The sequence below is a fragment of the Crocodylus siamensis genome, chromosome 3 (genome assembly GCF_052110815.1).
Source record: "Crocodylus siamensis isolate JL-2025a chromosome 3, ASM5211081v1, whole genome shotgun sequence".
Classification (NCBI taxonomy): domain Eukaryota; kingdom Metazoa; phylum Chordata; order Crocodylia; family Crocodylidae; genus Crocodylus; species Crocodylus siamensis.
In genome coordinates this window covers 232,948,274-232,970,425 of record NC_143397.1, presented here as the reverse complement: position 1 = coordinate 232,970,425, position 22,152 = coordinate 232,948,274, and the positions used below count along the sequence as shown (strand labels likewise).

The window sequence follows — 22,152 nt, the reverse complement described above, 5'->3', positions numbered from 1 at the left end:
CTTTCCCAAGAAACACGTATTCTCACATATCCTCAGAAAAGCTGTAAGACAAGCTCTGAAACAAACCACAGCATTTTACAGCATCCTGGGGGACTTGACACAATGTGCTCACTATTTTGGATACCTTTCTTTGATGTGAGAATCCCCATGGCTGTGTTTTGAAGCTTTAAAAGCTTTGTTTCTAATTCTAAATGCCTATTTGAGCATAACAGGCTTTTAAAGGTTGAAATGAAGCCAAGGAGACTCACTGATCGCTGCCAGCATTTCCCATACTGAAACAGACATTTTACATCAGAAAAAAAGTCTTTTGTTTTTTTCCAAGGGAAGTCCTCTGGAATCTTACTTTTTAGTCTGCTAGTTTAATTTCCCTCTGGTATCGGCACCTGTTTAGTGCTTAAGTTTTCCATCCTGTAATGAAACATGCATGGTGCCTCGTTGCATGCATCACATTTCAAGATCAGGAATTAAATATAGGTGAAAACTGTTGTAGAATAAGGTAAGATCAGGTAGTTAGAATTAGAGCTACAGGGAGGAGAAAATAAATAGGTAATCCTCCCAGTTGTTTGTGAGTGGAAATCTTAAAAAACACACACGCACATTTTTGGTTTAATGATTCTCCTTCTCTCTCCAACCCAAATGGTTCTCCATTCTACACTAGAGTTCAGTGATCACAGTACTTATCTGGAAGGAAAGTTTCCCATATCCCAAATGAATCTTTAAACACTTAGATATGGGGGTAGGACTCCAATCTCCTCCTTCCTTTTTGAAGTAATACCTAAGGTCCTGTGTGAATTCAGCACACCACATTTAAACCTTCTATTTTGGAAATGCTGAAGTAGTCTTTTGAAGTATCACTTTTTAAAAAAGGTATTATATTCTAGCCCAACATTCTAGTTGTGCATATTTCACAAAGAATTTTCCCACCTTTTTCTTTCATAACCTCCTCCCCTAAAGATTTCCAGGATATCTTGTAGAGCATGGACAAAAAAGTCCTCAGGCTTGGAAGAAATCTAGACAATTGTCAGCCATGGAATTGGGTATTGGGTGAACTATTGCTCATGATACTACATACCAGTGTAGATTCTATTTGTATGAAAAAAAAATCTTATTTTCCTGTTTTTTGAGGGGGTTTTTAACAACTACAGCTATTCCTGGTAGTAGAAATACTACTGGAGATACAGATTCATTTGAATAACTATTAAAGTATACCCATCAAAGATCCCTTTAATGGTTCAGTCTTCATTCTGGCAAGAATTTCCTTTGCAAACTAATGGGGATTTAGGTCCCTATATATTTTTGTTGATCTGGTCTTTGGGTGCAGTCTCATCTGAAAGAAAACATGTAATATCTAGTTTGAGGTAAAATTCTAGTGAAGACACAACAGTTTGTTATCTGAAGTTTATGATGTTATCATAAACCCTAGATTCTCCTTCAGTCTTCTTTGGCCAAGTCTTTTAGCCAAGCTATTTTAACTTGTGCTAAAGTACAAATACTTTTGAAAACTTTAAGTATAATCTTTTTGTCTTAGCTGCCTTTCTTGCAAGTGGCAATAAAGTAATAATCAGGGATTTTGGTTTTCTCTATTAAAAAGTCCAAATTTCTCTGATTAAACCCCCCAAAATCCAGGTTTTTACACAATTAAAATGAAACATCACTGTTCAGATAAGTATCAGTTGAACACAATATTTTGATACATTTACAATTTTAAAGCCATTTGGAAGCCTACCAGTACCTCAATCATTATAATAAAATAAATTCTAAATACCTATATATTTTGGCATTTGATTTCAGTTTTTTATCATGGAAAAACAGAGCTCCCCCTATCCCCTTAACTCACTAAGATGTGGGCCCAGCTGTGGATGTCCTACCTGCTGCTTTGCAGCACTGAGCAGCCCTGATAGGCTGGCTTGCACGTCCTGCTGACCATAGCCCCCTCCCCCCCTCAGTACCGCTGATGTTCTCCACCCCTGGCCCCAGCCCAACAGTGTGTGAGGCAAGGTGTGTATGTGTGGAGAAGGAGGTGTGTGGGCACAGGTGATGCCATAGGCAATGGGGTGCATGGGGGGCATGTGTGCCCCCTCCCGATTTCTGCATCCACAGGGGGGCGTGGGGCTGCAGCCTGCCCAGACTGACATAAGGCAGGAGTGGCCCCCGTGGTCCAGTAGGAAGGACTTGGTATGGCAGGGAGTACCACGCTGCTATGGCTCCCAAGTTGAGACAGCAGCAGCAGGGGGGCACATCTCCATGCTGCCACCACTGTCTCTCCCCTGCTTCAGCTGCACCACCATGGCCACCAAGGTGAGGTGCCATAGTGGCAGTGGTGCATAGTTGTGCCTCCCCTCACCCCCCACCCCTTTGCTGCTGCCAGGCAAGCAGACAGCATCTCTCCTTGATGGCCATGGTGGCACAGCACTCCTGGAGGCAATAATGGCAGCACCAAGCCTCTCCACCCACTTAACCCTCTGGGCTGTGGAGGCAGCTCCTGCCTGATGCCAGTCTGACCAGGCTGCATCCTTATGCACCACTACCCACAATGCGTTGCCTATGCCACCCTGCTCCCTTGTGCTTTGCCTATGTCCCTCGCATAGACTTACCTGCAGGGAACTGCAGGGGCTGCTCTCCACCGTGCTTCTTGGCTGCATTGCTGGCCATACGCATGTGTGCCTGCGCATATGTATGTGGTGCCCCCTACCTCTGATTGCCCTCCTCCCATTCCCCACCTGCCCCAAGCAGTCCCCTGCAGGCTGGAACTCTGCCAGCCTGCAAGAGGAAACCTGAAGTTTCCCAGGTTTTTCTCCTTTAAAGGGGGAAAACTGATTTTTCTCCTTTGAAGGAGAAAATCCATGTTTTTGCATGGGAAATGGAAAATCTGGATTCCTGGTAATAATAATACTTCAAAAGTGTTAATTACTTTGTTGCACCTATCTTTTATTATAATGCTCATAAATTTCTTCAGTAACATCTTTTTCCAGCTTTGCTTAAAGAAATGTTTCTTATCATTGTAAGAATACCAATGGCTCCAGCTATTTCTGGGTCACAACTCTGTACCTCTTTCTAAGACAAGATACAGGCTAAGATCAGGACATTTTCATAACCACCTATTGATATAAAATACAGCATTGGTGACTGCAGGCGTGCCAGACAAATCTCAGTAACACACTTTTCTGTCCAAACACCATCATCATTGGATGGCTGTAAACCAATGTTTAGGCAGGAGTGATCCATGTTTAGCAGAATATAGATAGATAGATAGATAATTTTAGGGCAGAATAAGGTTGTCATAGTCTACCAGGTAGAGCTAGTCATGGAGCTTGGGGTTGCAGAGGTAAGGGTCAGAAGCCACAGGTCAGGAACCAGAAATGCCAAGCCAGGGCCAAGAACTGGGAATCATAAACCTAGTTCCCAAAAGGTAATCCACAGGGAAAAGTCCATGAGTAAGCCAAGCCAGAGTCAGGAAATAGGTCTGCAGGGAGAACTGAAAAGCAGAAATCCAGGAGCAAACTAAAGGCAGGGTAAGAGATGTTGGGATAGGAGTGGCACAGAGACTGGAAACTACTGTGTTGTCTAGCAAGGCCCAGGTGTTGGAGGATTTCCTTAAAGGCAGCTCAAGAATCAATCAGGCAGAAGAGGTGGGAGATCAGCTGGGCTTGATTAGTAACTGGGTCAGTGCACTTACCAAGGGCTACAGGGCAGAAACCTGTATTAGGCTTACACAGCTGACCCAGGCTGTAGCACAGGAGCCTTACAAGGGTAATAAACATATGTTTGTGAAAATAATATTGAAGCATTTCCTGTTCAATGTATTGTAATGTGGTGTTTTTGTTTCCTTTGCACCATTAACTAAGCAAGTCTAAACTGTGGCTATCATAGTATATACACCTCATTTCAGCTCCTAATATTAAGCTGCTTGGGAAAATAAAGGAATACAGGTAGCCAGCAAGGAAATAATATTGAGGAAGTATTGAGGATCCTACATCTGGCCTCAGGATTTGTGAAATGTAATGATAGTCTAGAACCAACTTTGCTGCTCCTTATCTCTCCTATGCTGATCCCAGATTATTCTCCCTTGGCCCTAAATTTCAGAAGTGCCAAGGAACAGAAGTTTTCTCTGAAACCAGTGTTTTGTTTTTCAGTAACTCTTAAAAACAAACACACGAGGCTCTTCTAATTAATTCCTAGGCAATGAAGTACAAATAGTTAGTAAATACCTCTGAAAATTGGACTCTCACAGGTAAAAGTGTCTAAAATACAGGAAATATAAAGCTTATAAAACAGAACAAGTTATTTCCAAAGGATTTTTTAAATAATTCAGCAATGTAAATGTTTCTCTCAGTAACAGATGCATAATAGAGAGTAAAAATGCCTGTTAGTGGATTATATTCTCTTTATGTGATATTGCACTGTTTGTGAACAAAACATGCAAATGAATTATTATTTTTTTAGATTGGTAAGGTTCCATATTTTTAATCACTTGAGACTCAGAAGTATACCTCCTTATTTACTTCAGACTTGTACCAAGATTAGCCATAATCTTCCATGGTAGCTCTTTAAAGTACCATTCTTAAATGCTATTCACATTTTTTTCTCACATTTGGAGGTTCCCCTATTTTGGTTGGTATTTGAACAACAAATATTTGAACTGTAAAGCAAGATGGCTGGTATGGTGTATCCAGATTGTGAGATAATCACTCTGATTTTATTCTCTGGGATCCTGGTCTTCCCTGATAAAAAATTGCAAATTCTTTCATAAAACCCCCAACATCTGTAATGGAATGAAACATTACTATTCGTGTGTGTGTGTGTGTGTGTGTGTGTGTGTATAGTTTTTTATTTCACACATATAGTATGAAAAAAGGAAATTAAAATATATATCAATTAAACACAATATTTTAGTGATATATTTACAATTTTAAAGCAATTTGGAAGCCTATCAATGCCTCAATCATTATAGTAAAATAAATTCTAAGCGCGTATCAATTTTGGTATTTGATTTTGGGTTTCTTATCATGGAAAATGAGAGCTCTCCCTGCTCCCTTAGCTCATCAGGATGCAGGTCCAGGCCCCTCAGTCTCAAGCCATAGCCCCCCGGCTTTGCCCGGGTCCCTCACTCCCCACCCACAGTCTCCCAGCCCTGCTGGTGTCCCTCACAATCCCATACCACCCCCCCAGCTCTGGCAGAGGGGGCCCCCAGCTGCCAGAGCTATGGGGTCAGGGACCCCTGCAGCAACATCGAGCCCTGGCTGCCGCTTGCAGGAGGCCACTGTGCCCCAAGCAGGGAGCCTGGTTCTCTCTCCCCCACAGCTGGAATGACACAGCTGGAGTGGAGCCCATGGGTGGGTGGGTGAGCGCTGGCTGCTGTGCACTCAGGGGCGGGGGCACCTCCCCACTGCTGCATACACTCCTAAGGGATCAAGGGGACCTGTTCCCCCCCAGATCTGTGTTCAGGGTGGGGGCAGGGGTGGATGTGACCTGCCTGCTGTGGGCTCGGGCTCCCTGACCTGCTGCCTTTCCCCAGGGCCTCTGCAGCCCAGCTGGTGGGACCTGGCATGGCAGGGCAGTGGGGCTGGGCATGGAAACTCACTGCAACTGGTGTGAGCCCTGCACTGCCCTGGCAACACACCCCCTGTGTGCCCCAGAGCAGAGAGGGGCACAACCCCATGTCACCATGCCCGCTGATGCTGGGTGGCCAGGGGGCATATTGCCAGGGCAAGACAGGGCTTGCAGCAGCTGCAACAAGCTTCTCCACCTGGCCCCGTTTTGCCCTGCTACACTGGGTCCTACCTGCTGGGTGGGGAGGGCAGCAAGGCAGGGATCTCAAGCCCACAGTGGGCAGCTCACACCCACCCTTGCCCCATGCACAGATGGGGGGGCACATTACCCCCCTGCACCCTTAGGAGTGCACTCAGTGGCAGGGAGCCAGCTCCAACCCCTCTGGCTCCCTCAAGCTGCCCATGGCCCCGTCCCACTTCCGGCCAGGGCTCTGTGGTCATGCATTGCAACCCTGGGCTCTAAGCCTCACACACCGCCCAGCTGGGAAGCAGCCCCAGCCATGGCCTGCCCAACTTCCTCCTTCCCTGTGGGGACCTCAATCCCCTCCTGCCAGACTTACCTGCAAGAGCTGCTCTCCAGGCTTCCTGGAAGCCATGAACATGTACCTGCACATGTTCCCTGTTTATTATTATGCCTGATATCAGCACAGATCAGTGAAAGTTTGGGTATAGGTTAAATACAGTTCTTGTACCCTTGTGCCAAGTTTCTTCACAAATTCTTTCCTGTGGTTCCCTGAGTCCTCTTTAGAGAAAGTGAGTGTGAGTTTACCACTCCCTCAGTGTTGGACTTTTGAGGGTGGTTGGAGAATAGAGGTAGCACTGAGGGTGACAGTTCCATTTTATATCAACTTTGATATTTTGAAATTTGTTTTTATTCTAATATTCTTGCAAAAAATGAATGGTACAAAATTATGCCTATTTTCAGTAGAAATATGATATTACTGATTTAGGAATGGGTAGGGTAGCTAGAACAGTGGCTTTGGATGTCAAAGAACTAAATTATTTGTACTTGATCTGTTTCAGAATGTTAGAGGATAAAAAACTTCGCTTGAATCAAAGCAAGAACTTGAATCTGGTTATCCCATATTCAAAGCTGTCATCAGCTCAAATAGTTCAAACATTTTTAGTTGGGAAACATTAGAGGTCCATGCCCTACCATTGGCTGTACCTGAACCTTATAAAATAATTTGTGACTTGAGTATTACTGATTTATAACTAGCTATTAACAGTACATTAACTGAAAAGCCTCACTGCCTCACTCCCCTTGTAACTGGAGAAGTTAAAAACCATAATTTCAGGCAGCTGTTATTCTACATATCAATCTGCTTTCCCATTCATTTAGCATTGGTGTAGATGTCTGCACAATGGGCAAGGGAATGGAGAATCAGGATCATTGCATATCCCTCTTTTTACTAATAGACACACAACAACACCCTCTAATCTGAGCTTCCTTGAAGTTTTGCAAGCTTCAGTTTTAGATCAAAGTTTCCTGGCCTGTGAATAAGTAAAAACAGAATTATATCTGCCCCCATCCTTTATTTGATGTTAAAGAATTAAATATAAAATACAATTCAACCAAAAAGAGAGAACAGTATGGCATAAGCCTTTTCTAGTAAGGTGAGACTCCCAATTGCTTTCTCCAGAATACATCACAGTTGGTCAGGACCTTGACAGATATGCAATTAAAGGTGTGATGAGATCTGATGTGCATTCCCCACAACTGGTTTCTTGTCATGCCACACGTGCATGGCAGGAGGCATGATTATGCTATGAAACATCATGTCCCATCATGCTATACTGCCGGTGCAGGGGGAGTCAGTTCTTGATGCTGGGCTTTCCCTGCACTGCCAAATAGCAAGCTCCCATGACTGGGAGTCCCAATCAGCTGATGATCTAGACAGCAGGGGCATAAGATGCACCTCTGCTGCTGGGATCCTGGGTCAGCAGATGGGCCTGCCAACTGAAAGGGCACAGTGAGCTGTACTTTCAGGTGAATATATAAGTATATATGTGTGTGTGTGTGTTTTTTATTTCACACAGGCATATGCTTTTTATTAAAAAAAAAAATAAAAACTTAAAAGTAAATTAAAAAAGGAAATGTATGTTATGTCCCATTGCATGTTTCTCATATCTTACAAAACTAGAAGAGCTCCAGAAGAGCTAATTTAATTATATAAAGTCCAGTATGGCATCCAAAACCAGAAATAATTGATAATAAGTACATATTGTTGAAAAATATTAATTGAGAAAATAGTGGGTCAGTTTCAAAACAGATTCAAGGAGAATATATAATTTTACATATTTCCAGGCTTTTCTGTTAGAATCTTTCTCAGGTTTACAAAACAAAACTTAGGAAAAAAGAAAATGTGCACCTCATAAGAGCTTAATCTTCTAAAACTAGAAACTTACTGCCTGTATAAGTGCTAAAGTTAGCTGTATTAACTGCTAGAAACTATTTGAATTTTCTTTGCTGATAATACAGCTCATGTGCTTAGTTTGTTTTTCTTTTAATGTGGTAGCCTGAAGCATATATGCAAATGCTGTCTGGAGATACTGTGTTTACACATGCTCATTATGCAAAATGCACAGAATTTAGTTGCAGAATCAACAGCTGGAATTTATATATGTAATCAGACAAATGTTTTGACAGCCAGCAGTATATGGGGCTGAGCATTTATGCTGATTTGTCAGGTGTCACTTTACTGTAGTTGCAGAGTGCTTCTTAAAACACCTATATTATTTACATTTATGCTTCTCTATCTACTACCCTTTAGTACTGAAGATTGTGAATCTAGTAATATGAAGGTTACTTCAAAGTAATTTACTATCTAAAGATACAAGAACAGGTGTGTGCATGAGAGAGTGTGTGAGATGGGACATGGCTTATATCTAGGAGCAACAGAATGAAAACTAAGAGTAAATTAAGAGTTCTGCTGAGATAGGTGAACTTGTTCACTGCCTGGAGGGTTTGGCCATTCTCTGTGATGGTAGGCTTTGTCAGGCTTTCCTAATACAGGCTGGCACATTGCTTCTGTCATCTTAGTGTTGATTGTGTGACCAAAGTTGTCACAAGCTAAAGAGAAATGGTCCAAACTCTGCTGCATGTCAGAGTTAGATTTGACATGCAGGGAACAGTCATCAGGAAAGAGAAGATCATGAACAGTCACTTCCTGTAGCTTTTTCTTCACCTGTAGTCTCCTCAAATTGAAGAGCTTGCCATCAGTCTGGTATCTGATGTGTATCCCGGTGCCACAGTCACAAAAGGCATCTGCAGACATAGCAAAGAACAGCATACTGAAGAGGGTTGGGGCCAACACACAGCCCTGCTTGACTCCATTGGTGACTGAGAATGGTTCAGATGACTCACTGTCATCCACAATGCGAGCAGGAATGTCATCATGGAATTGCCAGGCCATTGCAGTGAATTTCTCTGGGCAACCAGATTTTGCCGTGAACTTCCAAGGACCATCCTGACTATCAGGTCAGTGAAAGTCATATAGAGGTTGGAGTTCTCTTCCTGGCATTTCTTCTGAAGTTGATCAGCTGCCAACAGCAGGCAGTGGTGGGGGAGGGACTCTTTAATTATAGAGGCTCTTGAGCTCTTATTAATATGTCTGGAGTGTCACATTCATCAACATTCCCATGCTGAAAAATGGCTCATTGAACGAGCTTTACTCAAAGTGCTGCCAGCAACATTTTTCAGCGTGGGGACACTGATGCACATTATGCTGGAGTCTGCTGAAGAGTGGTAATTACCGCAGTCCAGAAGACTTGATTAATCAGGTCAGATTAATCAGATGCACTGTAATTACAGTGTGTCAGAGTAGCCTTGTTGCATGTATGTATGTGCCTATCATGTCTTTGGCCCCATGTCCTTTCCTGAAACTTGACTGACTTTCAGAGTAGAGTCCTTGTTTAATGTGTTGTACCAGGTGATTTAACAGAATTTTGGTGAGGATTTTACCACCTATTGACAGTAAAGAGATGCCCTGATTATTGTTCCAGGATTGTCTATTGTCTTTGCAAGTTTCAGAGTCATGTGTGAACCTCCAGCCTTGTAGACCTCTGCCAGTATAGCATCTGCTTCAGGTACTTTACCATTTGACAACAGGTTAATTGCTGTCACTGTCTCAGTCAGTGTTGCAGGATCAGCAAGAGATATGTTAATGTCTACCTGGGGCAGTCGATCAGATGCCTCCTCATGAATAGATGATTGTTGATTGAGGATGTTGCTGAAGTGTTCTGTCCATCTCTGCCGTATTTATCAATGAGCACTGTGGTGCCACCAACATCAAGTATTGGAGATGTTCCTGATGACTGTGGCCCATAGATTGTCTTCAGAGCGTCATAGAAGTTCTTCATATTTGTCCTGTCTACATAGGACTGAATCTCGTCTGCCTTATTGCTTAACCATGAGTTTTGCATGTCTCTCAGTTTTCATTGGACAATCCTTTTGATGTTATTGAAGGCTGCCTTCTTAGAGGCTAAAGTACTATTTTCTAAGCAGGGCTTATGGAGCCAATGTTTCTTATTCAGTAGTCTCCCTATATCAATATCTTTTTCATCAAAGCAATCTTGATGTTTACATATGACGGGACTGATGGTATTGGATGTAGCCAAGTAAACAGTGTCCCTACAGGATGTCCAGTTTTTCTTGATATTATTGGAGTTTACATTAATTGTTACTAGTTGACTCCAAAGTTCTTCAACAAATGCCTGTTTCACATTTGCCTGTTTTAATTTGGAGACAGTGAGCATTTTGTGTGCTTTTATGCCTTGGGGTCATCTACAAACATGTATCCAGATATTCATCTTGGAGACTATGATTTTGTGGTCAGTCCAGCATTCTGCACTTCTTGTGGCCTTTGTCACTCTAACATCCTGTCTGTCTCTTCTCCTGGTGATGATGTAGTCCATGAGATGCCAGTGCTTGGAGCACAGTTGCATCCAAACATCTTGTTGTGGTTTGGCAGATAGAAGACTGTTGGTGATGAGGAGGTAGCACATTTCCTCAGCAGGTGGAGCCTGTTGCTGTTGCACTTCCCAAGGCCATTTTTTCAAATGACGCCTGGCCATGCCTGGTAATCTGTGTCAATTCTAGCACTGATGTCACCAAGGATGATGGTCTTGTCTGCCTTCAGCACTTCTGCAATAAGAGACTCCAGATCGTCATGAAATTTGAACTTTATCATATCTGGGTTCATCATAGTGGATACATAGGCACTGATGATAGTTGCACAAATTGCCCAGACATTGGGAGTATCATTAACAGGAATCTGTCATTCCTTCATTTGGGAGATTCATAAACTTGCTGACTAGATGTGTTTTGTTGGCAAACCCAACAGCAGCTTCCCGTTGCTTTTCTTTACTATGGCCACTTCAGAAGAAGGTGTAGCTGGCTCCTTTTTCAGTGAGTTGTCCTGGTTCAGCTACACAAGTTTCACTTGGGGCTGTTATTTGAATGTTAAATCTGGCCAGTTATCTCCAACTACAGATGTTCTCTCTGGTCTGTACAGTCCATTAGCATGCACACTTTCCAAGCAATGATGGTTAGTGGTGTCACCTTTGTCTTTTTTGTCTTTTTGTGTGATTTTTGACCACTATAGTGGGATCCCCATTAGCCGCAGTATGCTGACCAGGGTTAAGGTGAAGCAGACAATATTTTGGGTGCCTTTTCTAGTCCCTGCCTTATAATAGGGAGGTGAGCAGGGTGATCCTAAATAGGGCTGTTCAGTCACTGAGGGGCTGCTGAATTCCATTGCTGCTTTGGTTTGGTGAAAAGCATCCCTATGCCCTAAGCTGCCCATGTGCAGGTTGCTCACCCATCGCCATAGGACTTGAGTATGTCTGTGAGGGGATATCGCAATGTCATGGCTTGCACGTGAGTTAGATTTAAGTCAGGAAAGTTGTGCAAAGTCACACTCAATCTCTCATCCAGGCCTGTCTGAATCCAGTGCCACAACAGAGTCATGATGTCTGGAGACGTGTCTGAATGCAGTGGATGGCCATCAGATCCTGCAGCACCCAAATTGACACTCTACACTGTCCGCACAGTTCTTGCCATCTGCCTTCCAGCTAGGAAGATGAGCATATTTACTTGGCAGCCTGATCTACCAGGCAGGATTTTCCACAGGGAGCCAGGTGTAGCTGTCCACTCTGGTCAACAGCCTAGCCCTGTCCTTACTTTTATTTCGGGGTCAGCTCCCCTAGCCTTTCCCCATGAAGGGGTAACCCACAAGGCAGTGGGGGCTGGGGTCTTAGGGTTTGGCCCTGGTGACACTTTATAGGGGCTGCTCTGCCACGAGCAATCCCACCACAGTGACCCCAAACCCCAGTTGGGTGCAATTTTTTGTTACAGCAAGGATCTTTATTTCATAGTGTCAATGATTAGAGCATTTAGCAAGGATGTGTGACATCTGGTTCATATCCACACAGGTACAGTGGGAATTTGAATGCAAATCTCCCCATCCTTAATATAATCTGTAAGTGCTGAAACTTTGGATAAAAGAATACCTCTATCACTGGGTAGGTTTGATGATCCCTCCAGTTTTCAAGAGAGTGCTTAAAGAGCTAAATTCAGGAAAGTGTATATACATGTTAATCTTGAAAAAAAAATAGGTGTTTTCCTCTGTTTGGAGCTGGGCACCTAGATCTTTTTACATAGGACCTCAACTTTCCCTTCTTGTTCCAGATTTTCTCACTGAATGGTTTAAATAGCCTTTCGCCATGTTGGATTTGTGAATTCCACTCACAGGAGAATGCTTAAAATCTCACTTGTAGACTAATCCATTAGTCTTTCAACCTTCTGAAATTAAGGAAGGTCACCAGATAACTCCAAAACAATAAATTTATCTATGCTTTTTTATTTGCCTAGTAGTACCTGTATATTTTTGCTTTGTAATACTAAGTCTTTGATTCTGTGTGAAAAGACCATTTCTGATCAATGTTCTAACAAGATTTCATAGTGTTCCCCTGTACTGGACACTGTGCAGTGGGTGATTATTTATTTGATCTTAGATATAATGTTTGTATATCAAGTCTTTTAAAGTTGATCATCCATGTATACTATTTTCTAGCTTATTCATTTCCTTTTTCAGCCTGGTATTTCATCATCCACCCATTATTAGCTGCCTCCATTATATTTCATACTGCATATGACATAGTAAAATACTGTTTTCTGCGCTTTTCCCTTTTTCTATACTTACAAGACTAATGTATTTTAATAGAGGATTATTTAAGTCCTAGCCTCATATAAGTATTTGAGGGAGATTGGATATGATCCTGATTTTGAAAGAATGAAAACTTTAATTCTATAATCTCAAAAGACCAAAAATCAGATTATCTATGTTCAAAAAGTTATCTATTCTGAAATATGATACACATTGTGAGTAAAAGTTTTACTTTTCCCATTTCAGGTCTTTTGGCCTTAGTCCCAGTTCTTTGGAACATTCTCTTTTACTTAAACCAGGGCTTGTCTAATTGATGGCTTTCAGGCCACATGCAGTCTATGAAGGATTGGTTTGCCACCTCTGGACTCCCAGCCAGCTGCTACTCCCATCTCTCTGGCTACTGAAAGTAGCTGAAGGTGGGGTTGGGACACCTGTTCCCACTGCAGTTGTGGAGGGAAGGGCCCACATGGCAGGTGCAGCAGGGTGGGAGGAAGCACCGATGTGCCCAGTGCAGCTGTGAAGGAACCACATGCTCAGTGCAGAGTGGGAGTGCCTGGGGGGCCCATACTACCGTAGGCCTCGCAGTATGTGTCCTCCCACTGGTGCACCCTGCCAGGTGTGTGGCCCCTAGCTGTTAAGAATTTGGTCTATCATGACTTAAACTAAGGTTTGAGTATGTGAAAGGGTTAAAACATCCTTTTGCAAAATCCTCACCAACCCCTCCCCCCGCCCCCAACCTCCCTAACATTTCTGTCTCACAAGTGAAAGGAAAGTGGTATAAATAAAGCTGAAATGCTGCTGATTAAAATAGACCCTGAAACCTCTCTTTATAATTGGGAAGGGGGATGACATGAAGGATCATGGGAGACAGGGAAAAATGGTTGAAGGGAAAAAAGGCAACACAGAAGCAGAAGTAAACTCTTAAGAATAATTTTGCTTGCGGACTGAACACAGGACACATGACTTGTTCAATTTGATCATAATTCACTTCTTTACAAGATATCTGTGAGCACTTCTAGAGAAGGATGTATTATGTCAGACTTTAAACCTTTTTTGAGGAGTTTATTTTTGACCTTCCCAAATGGCCATCTTTCTAGAAATGACTCAATGAGAGGGGTAGTGAAAAACAAAAAAGACCTAGCTTCCTAAGCTGATTTGTGTTTGCTGCAGATTTGAAAATCTTCAGATTATTTCTGAAATGGTAAAGCCTCATAGGAATAGCCCTAACCTTTTCTTCATGCTGTAGTTTCAGTGTAAAATGCCCCTGGGTTCTATCTAATTTTATTCTATCCTTTTTGTAGATCAGTTGAGGAACTTGGGAATCTAATGCTTAAGAGCTGTTGGAAATACATTAGTCTAAACACGGCTGTCTCCAAACGACTTGCTCAGACACTCTACTATATTTTACTCTCAACAGACAGGGAATTGGGACACAGTCACTGGCAATAGACAATGTGGTCAATAACTCTTTTTGTCTTTGTTTAATCTGAACAAAATGTTCTTACTCTCTTGTTAGCTGAAACCTATTTTTATCTCACTATTTATAAATTTAAAGTTTTATAAATTGACGTCACCATACTATACGCTTTACCCATTCTCGTTCCTTTTAAAGATTGCTGCTAAGATCATCTTTGCAAATCTGTTCCCTCTTCTTTGAGCCATCCTAGTGGCTCCTTATCCATTGTCTTAGATTCAGGTTTCTTGCCTTTACCTTTATGGGTACTCTTCCTGTATATTTAATATCCTCTTTTGTCACAGGGATCTTCACTCTTTCTGCCATGCTGTCTCTTATGCATGGAAGACCCTTTGTAAAATAGTCCATAATGCTATTATATGGTTTTCGTCTCTTCCCTTCCCCTGCCACTGCTTTCCCTGCTGTAGCCATGGGAGCAGAATTCAAGACAACCCTCAAGTATTTGGATTCTGTATCTGGAAAATCATAACGAATTCATCAGTTTTTCTTATATAGTATCTAACTACTGGGGAGTCATCTTATAGTCAAGGTTGTCCTATATAGTCAAGTAAACAGTAATTTTGATACACCTTGGCCCCCAGATACAGCCAGGGGTGCTGTGACACATACTCCCGGAGTGCTATGACACCTTCACATGTGTTTCTAAGCCCCAACCTCCTCCCTGCCATTTACTGCTTGACCACTGAGAACCAGCTGAGATGTCTCAGGAACCTGTTCCCTGGCCTGTGGCATCTCAGCCTTAGCTGTTTCTTCCAGGTCTGACCAGAAACCTTCAGAGGGTATTTAGCCAGCTAGAAGAATCACCAGTCATGTTCTCAAAAAAGATAAATCCTACCTTCTCTGTAAGAGGCCTATCTCTGTAGGCAAATACTCTGATATCATACTTACCCTGAGAAGTTATGAAAGATAACAAAAAGATTACATAAGATAAAAAATAAGAGCAAACTTAAGAAATCAGTAAGCATATGGTGTGATGCAGACAGATATAGGTATAAACAAACACAAGAAAATATCAGCACTATAATGTTACTTATCCCTACATCTTAGCCCTGAGCTCTAAGACGTCAACTTCCACTTCTTAGCTCAACAGGTTAAAAAGCAGCTACTGCCTCTGTCCTTGCTGTCAGGGTTTCCTATAAACTCTCATGTCAGCCTGCTAGCTGAGGGACCAAAACACCTTAAGCCCAGGAAGATTTAGACAACCACTTGCCCTCAGGGCAAGCCTTTAATATGGTATCTTATCTGAACATTTACATATGTCATCCATTGAATTCTTGGGGACTCTATAGTGTGCATATAACTTCCCAACCGCTGTAAAGTGCATATTTACCAGACTAGCAAACTTCCTTGATCTAATTAAGACCCTGCAAACATTTGCATCTTTCCAGACACAATTAGAAATCCAATGCCCTAAAGAAAATGTGTCTCACGTAATTTTTCCACTGTGACAAATGTCCCCCAGATGCTATTCTTATTGCCTCTTCCTAGTTTCATAGTGCTTAGGGTCAGAAGGGACCTAAACAGATCATCAGGTCTGACAAACTGCCCCGGACAGGAATGAGTGCAGAGTCATAACACCCCATCCAAATATCTGTCCAGCTTCCTCTTGAAGACCCCCAAGGTAGGGGAGAGCACCATCTCCCTTTGGAGCCCATTCCAGAGCCTGGCAGCCTTAACTGTAAAGTAATGTCCCCTGATGCCCAGCCTGAACCTTCTCTCTAACAATTTGTGGCCATTATTCCTAGTAACTCCTGGTGGTATGCAGGGGAACAGAGCCTCATTCAATTCCTGCTGGCCCTACCGGTGAGTTTGTAAATGGCCACCAGATCCCCTCTCAGCCTTCTCTTGTAGAGGCTGACTAGATTCAGGCCCTTCAGCTTCTCCTCGTAGGGCCTGACCTGCTGCCCTCGACCATGTGAGTGGGCCTCCTCTGGACCCTCTCATGACAGCCACATCCCTCTTGAAGTGTAGTGCCCACTTCAAGTGCTTCCTTTGAAATGTAAATTTGTCGTGGCCTGGAAGGCCCTATTTGATGAGTAAACAAGCTTATGTCAGACACTAATTCTCAGTGCGTGCATCTACACATGACACTACTTTGCCGTAGCAATCCGCTGTAGCATTGGTGATCACAAACTGTGATGCCCCAGCTGTGTCACCAAAGCAATGTGCTCCCTCATTATAGTGCATTGCTACAGTCATGTAGTGGCTGAAAACAACTGCGTGGTGCTTAAAAGGAAATACTAAATGACAGCTCAGTAACAAAGGCGCCATGGGGACACGTAGACGCACCGAGTGATTACTTTTCTTCAGCCATTCAGGCTTTGAGCTTTACCCAGGTGTGAACAGAACTCTTGTTTAGGCAGTGACACTTGAAAGTCGTTATCTTGTACAACCCTGGCACCAACATACCATATAAGAAATACCACAAAGCATATAAACCCAAGGATGAAGCTTAACACCCCCAATCCTTTGTGAATGCAAATGCCATATCAGTAAAATGAACTCAGGAAAACATGCATGACACACCATGAGCACCTCAGATTATAGTAATAAATAAAGCAGTTGAGCATTCTCATTTGACCAGGCAACCACTAGTGATTCTGGATATGGAGCAGATATACTGTAGTACCTTTTCATGATGACAAATTCTACCAATGTGCTTAACCAGAGCTATGGGGCTGGGCCTATGTGGTGCTGCTTCAAATGCAGCCCCAAATCATTGTATGAAATGGTTTGGAATGATATCCCTGATGTGTTGTGGGGAGGAGAAGAGGGGGTAGATTTAGTAAACATTTCCCTTTGACCTACCTGTCTCTCACCCATTTACTCCAATCCTCCCTGATCTTCCCTGCCACACATTTATATTTTCACACACTTGCATTTTGCATATTGCCTTAAGCTTCTTTTCGCCCCAGGAGAGCACACAAACACCAGCAGAGTCTCCCTATGCCTGAAGAAGGGTGTTTGTCCCTGTGCAAGTTTGTAAAAAACAAATTTTCCAACCATTTTGTTAGTCTAATAAAAGATATCACATTTACCCAAAGAACCTTGTCTCCCTAATGAGTGCATATTGTGGAATCTCCACTGTTGGAAGCTTTGAAGAGTGGGGCTGATGAAACACTTGGCTTGGAAGGTTTAGACAGAGATGATCTTGCTTGAGCAGATGTTTGGACTAGATGACCTCCTGAGGTTCCTGTCAACTCTATCTTTCTATGATTTGCTGATGCCGTTAATGGAGGTCAAGAATGCTCTGCTTTTAGATTTATAAGTCAAATGAGTGGATCATCCTTCTACACCTGTTCCACATTAAGGGCTTAAAAATCCCTGTACCTGGCCAAAAGAGAAATCTGTCTATGCAAGAAAGTGGAAACAATCATACAGCTGCTTCTCAGAGGCCCTGACAGGCTGCTGTATGATAGAATATAGTTCTGGAGATTCCTGGTGGGGTTGCTGCTCATGGAGCAGTACAGGTGCTAACATATATACATAGATACACATGCATGTACATATATATACAGCTACTAACATATTTACACATTGGCATCCTTAGATCTGTGAGAGATGGTAGATATTGCAGCCTATGATGTAGATATTTTGCAGTGTCTCATATCTTAGACTCAACTACATCTAAGATAATCTAACTTATATTGGGAGTCTTTCAAGTTAGATGCTGAGAGGAAGAGCACAGAAACATGGCAGGTTGATGAATTAAATGATGGCTGACCTTTCAAGGTAGAAAATATTAATGGGACTTTAAAAAAATAGAAAATGGTAAGGTATCCTATATGTTGCATTATGTATTTTAGAAGATGTAAAATACTGACATGACAAGGATGTGACAATTCTCATGAGTAACTAAACAACGAGAGAGTATGTTTTATTTATCACAATGCTGACCAACATTTTGTTGAAACACCACCACCACCACCACCACCAAATGGACTGGTTGTCCTAGTGCTATGTTGCTCCTCAGTGTATACTGCTGTTCTTGGGAGTTTCTTCTGCACTCATGGTATAGAAAATAGTCCCAAGGGAAGTATTATTAAGAGGCTGTTGCTCCTATAAGCACCATCTGTAACATTCCTTCAGGTTGCTGCTATGGAACTTAATGGGAGGGGGTACAGAATTTGCTGGTTTAGTAAGAAAAAATGTCTTCAGGTGGAATAGAGGTTTTGTAAAATAGAAGACATAATTTATTTAGTGCAGAGTTAGACAGTGAGTGACATTTTGGGGGGGGCCCAGATTAAACAACACATTTAAATGTGTATGTAACATTAAAAGGACAGTTAATTTCTTTCAGGACAGTAGGTTTACTTGCATATGTTCTGGTACTCAAGAGAGACAAAATAAATATGAAAGTTCTGATGTTGAACAATACAAAATTATGCAAGCTTTAAACTGTGACAGACCACTAATTATTTTTAAAAAGCACTGTATGTAGTATTAAGGGAAAGTGACAAGAAAATACTAGTTTTTACTTAGAAATAGAGGTTGACTTCATAGTTCTGTTTATATTTATATCAAGATAGTTCAAACTCTTGGGGGAAGAAAGCATATCTTCAGTCCATATTTATACAGCACTTAGAATGATGCAGTCTTGGTCCTTGACTGGCACACTAGACCTTTCTGCAAAAAGTAATAGTAATAATACTTGGAGAATCGCAGGTACTTAGAGTAGAGAATTCCAGAAGAATGGTATATTCTATGTTCTACGTTTTCTGGGATTGAATGTAAAGAAAAATATCATCTATATTGGTTGCATGTAGGATTTCGTAGGGACCTATACCCCACCCTCACTGGGCTTGAAAAGGAGGGGGTAGGGTTAGAAGTTAGCCCAAACTGATCAATAGTGCCAAATGGCACCACTGGCTCAGGGCCCAGCTTGGTTCTGCACCATATTGGTGTATTAGCCAATGAAATCAAATGGAAAAAAAAAAAAAAGTAACACCAATCATAATACTATAAAGCTGCTAACATATATACACATATGTATCCTTTCATCTGTGAGAGACGGTGGATATTGCAGCCTATGACATAGATGCTTTGCAGTATTTCATGTGACTGGATAGTCCAGGCTGAGACTTGCATGATTGGTGGCAATGTTTGCAAATGTATGTGTCATGGTTGGGTGGTTCGGGAGCTGCTTGCTTCCTATGGCCTCTTTTCTCCTCAAGCTGTTGGAGCCAATTTCTGTCATGGACTTTAATGCCTTGGTGGAGATGATGACACCACTTGTTCTGATAAATAGATATATACCTACAGAGATGCATCATTTGTATGATTTATTAGTATTGTGGAGCCCCCTATGGGTTCAACAACTTTAAAAGCTGGTCATCAGCTGGGTTTCCAGAGCTACACACTAACCAACAGGCTGCAGCTCTGCTCTTCTCCTTCCTTACTTCACAGAGAGGTGCACAAAATAAAGCTTCTTCACAAATAGGCACTAGGTCCTGGAAGAATACAACAGCTGCTCTCACAAGGCAGTCAGACTCAGGCCTTACCATTACATGGAGATCTCCAGATCTCCACGGGTCAGCAAGGACAGGAATGAGGACAGCGGAAGGCCAAAAAGTGGAGGTTGTCCCTCTCTCAAAATAACAAATGCCCCTGCCTATTCTTGCATCACAAGCCACAAGTAAAATTCCTCACCACACACAGAGTCCCCTCACACAGGTCTCTTGCCCCAGCTCCTTTTATAGTTCCACATACTTCACATCACCCCATTCAATGTTGTTCAACTAAATCATGCCTGCCACTTGTCACTTATAGCAGTTAGTTACAATCTTGCTGTCAATCAAGATGACTGCTTGCATTTGCCTGGGGATTTCCCATCAATTTAACTACACATGCTCTCACTTTTCTGAGTGATTCAAATAAGTTAAAAGGTCATCTTCTTCTAGAGGCTCCTGAGATGGTTAGTTGTGCATGCTCCAGGGACTTCTATTACTACATAGTTAACCAGACAATTCATGAATTAAATTTCTCAAACTACACATTCAACCAAAAATTTAAAAAAAAACAAAAAGGAAGATAAGTTACTGGAACTGCTTTTTTCAAGATTCTGCCCTTGCAGAGTTTTGAAAAAACTATGCTCTGTTGCAATATTCATGTAAGAGCCATTGGACCCCAATCAGACTCTTATGTGTGTGATTGGTGTTAAGTTGCATTTAGCGGAGCTGCTCACATCTATGAATAATGCTTTGTGATGTCTCCTACAATGAATCACAAGGTTATTAACCTTGGAGCATGGAATTTATCAAGGATCACCGTAGGAGGAAAAAAACAATGGTAGACTTCCATGCACCACTGTGGAGTCGTGGCTCCAGGGTAACCACGGTCTCCTTATGTTGGGGACTGCTTCCCAGGGTTAGGGGTCACTCACCTGTGGGTTTCACATGTCCAACTAGCCTGCCATGACTTTGATGGTAATCTGGTTCAGTTGTATTGTCTGACGCGTGTCAGTCCAAAAATGAGACTCCTTGCCTCTCAGGGTCCCGCGTTGATGAGGGCTCCGCCACCCCTACACCCTCACCCATACCACCGGGAATGTGACCGTCGTTTATGAGTCTGTCACGTAGTCCGATCTTCCTCCCTCGGATTAATTCACAACAAAATACAGAAGGACAACACAAACACAGCACCGAACCGGAGCTCTTGAGCTTGGACTCTCACTCCAATCCTCAGTGGAGTCCACCGCTCTTTCCCCTGTTTCCCCCAAAGGAGCTCTTCAGCCCTCCTTAAGACTCTGTGAGACCAGTTACTGCTGCCGCAGTGAATTCACTGTCTGAGTGCCCCTTTATTAAGGGTTTTATGGTGTATGCGCCTGTCAGGTGCCAATCGCGCCCGGCCCGCTAAGTTAGTCCCTTAGCTTGTTGGGCTCTCTGCCCGTGTTCACAAACCCCGCAAGGGGCTTACCCTTGCTTCAGAAAGTGCGACCGTGGCACCGGATGGCGCGCATCCGCCCGAATGAGCTCCTGCCAGCGTCCATCTCCCTGCCGGGCTCTTCTGGTTCTGCCAGGGCTCTGTCTAGTGCTGATGTCTCATTTATACCGGCCCTCTCTGTCCAGGGCCCTCCTTCCTCCCTACACCTGCAGGAGGTAGGTTCACGCCCTGTACTCAGGGTTGGAAAGGGGTGTTGCACGGTGACTGCGCCAGGGAAAGGAGTCTCGGCGTCTTCCAGCCCCTTCCTTCCCTCACAACCACCAACAAATAAGGCTCCATTTATGAGAGGTCCTAAAACAATGCCACTATAGTAGATTTTGAAAATACGATGGTGTGTTGCAGGTGGGGAGCCAGTTGTACTAGGTTTTTTGGGATTGTCTCCTTCTTGGTTAGATTAAAATAAGTGGTAGTATTTCCCCAAATGCCACCTTTTTTATACCAGCATGTGTTCTCACAGTATATTGTGCAGACTTCCCTTCTCCCTCATCTTTCTTACATGAGGAACAGATAGTAAATGATGTTGACATTTAACTCCGATGCCCAGTGACAAAAATTTAACACCTCACTGAGATAAATGGGGCAGTTTACATGTCTGTTCTATTGTTCCAGGTTCCCTGCATATTTATATGGATATCTCTACATGGGTTATACTCCATCATAATTTGGTTTTCTTCACAACTATAACTGCTGAAGACATTTCCCTCCCCAATGAAACCTGTGATTCTTCAGAATTAGATACTAGCTTTTCTAGATACCTGTGGTACTCCCTGGTTTCAAGGATATTTTTTTCATGAAATAGTAGTGGCTCTTTATCTTTAAAAGCACAACAATTGTCTCATTAATATATGTGTATGGTCTATGGCTTGTACTGAAGTCTTAAAGAAAAATACAAACATGCTTTGTTAAAAAAAATGGTTTTCCATGATTTGCTTCCTGTTTCCATCTCTGCCAGTTTTGAAGCACTAAACGCCACCTCCATCCAGAAAAGCAGACAGGCAGTATCCCTTTGAAACCAGAA

The 22,152-nt window shown here is 42.6% G+C and overlaps 1 protein-coding gene across 4 annotated transcripts in view; it reads left to right on the top strand.

Moving 5' to 3' along the window:
• CSMD3 (CUB and Sushi multiple domains 3) overlaps positions 1-22,152 on the top strand; it is a 1,311,906-nt gene that overhangs the window by 551,120 nt on the left and 738,634 nt on the right. The gene's annotated exons all lie outside the window — the stretch shown is intronic.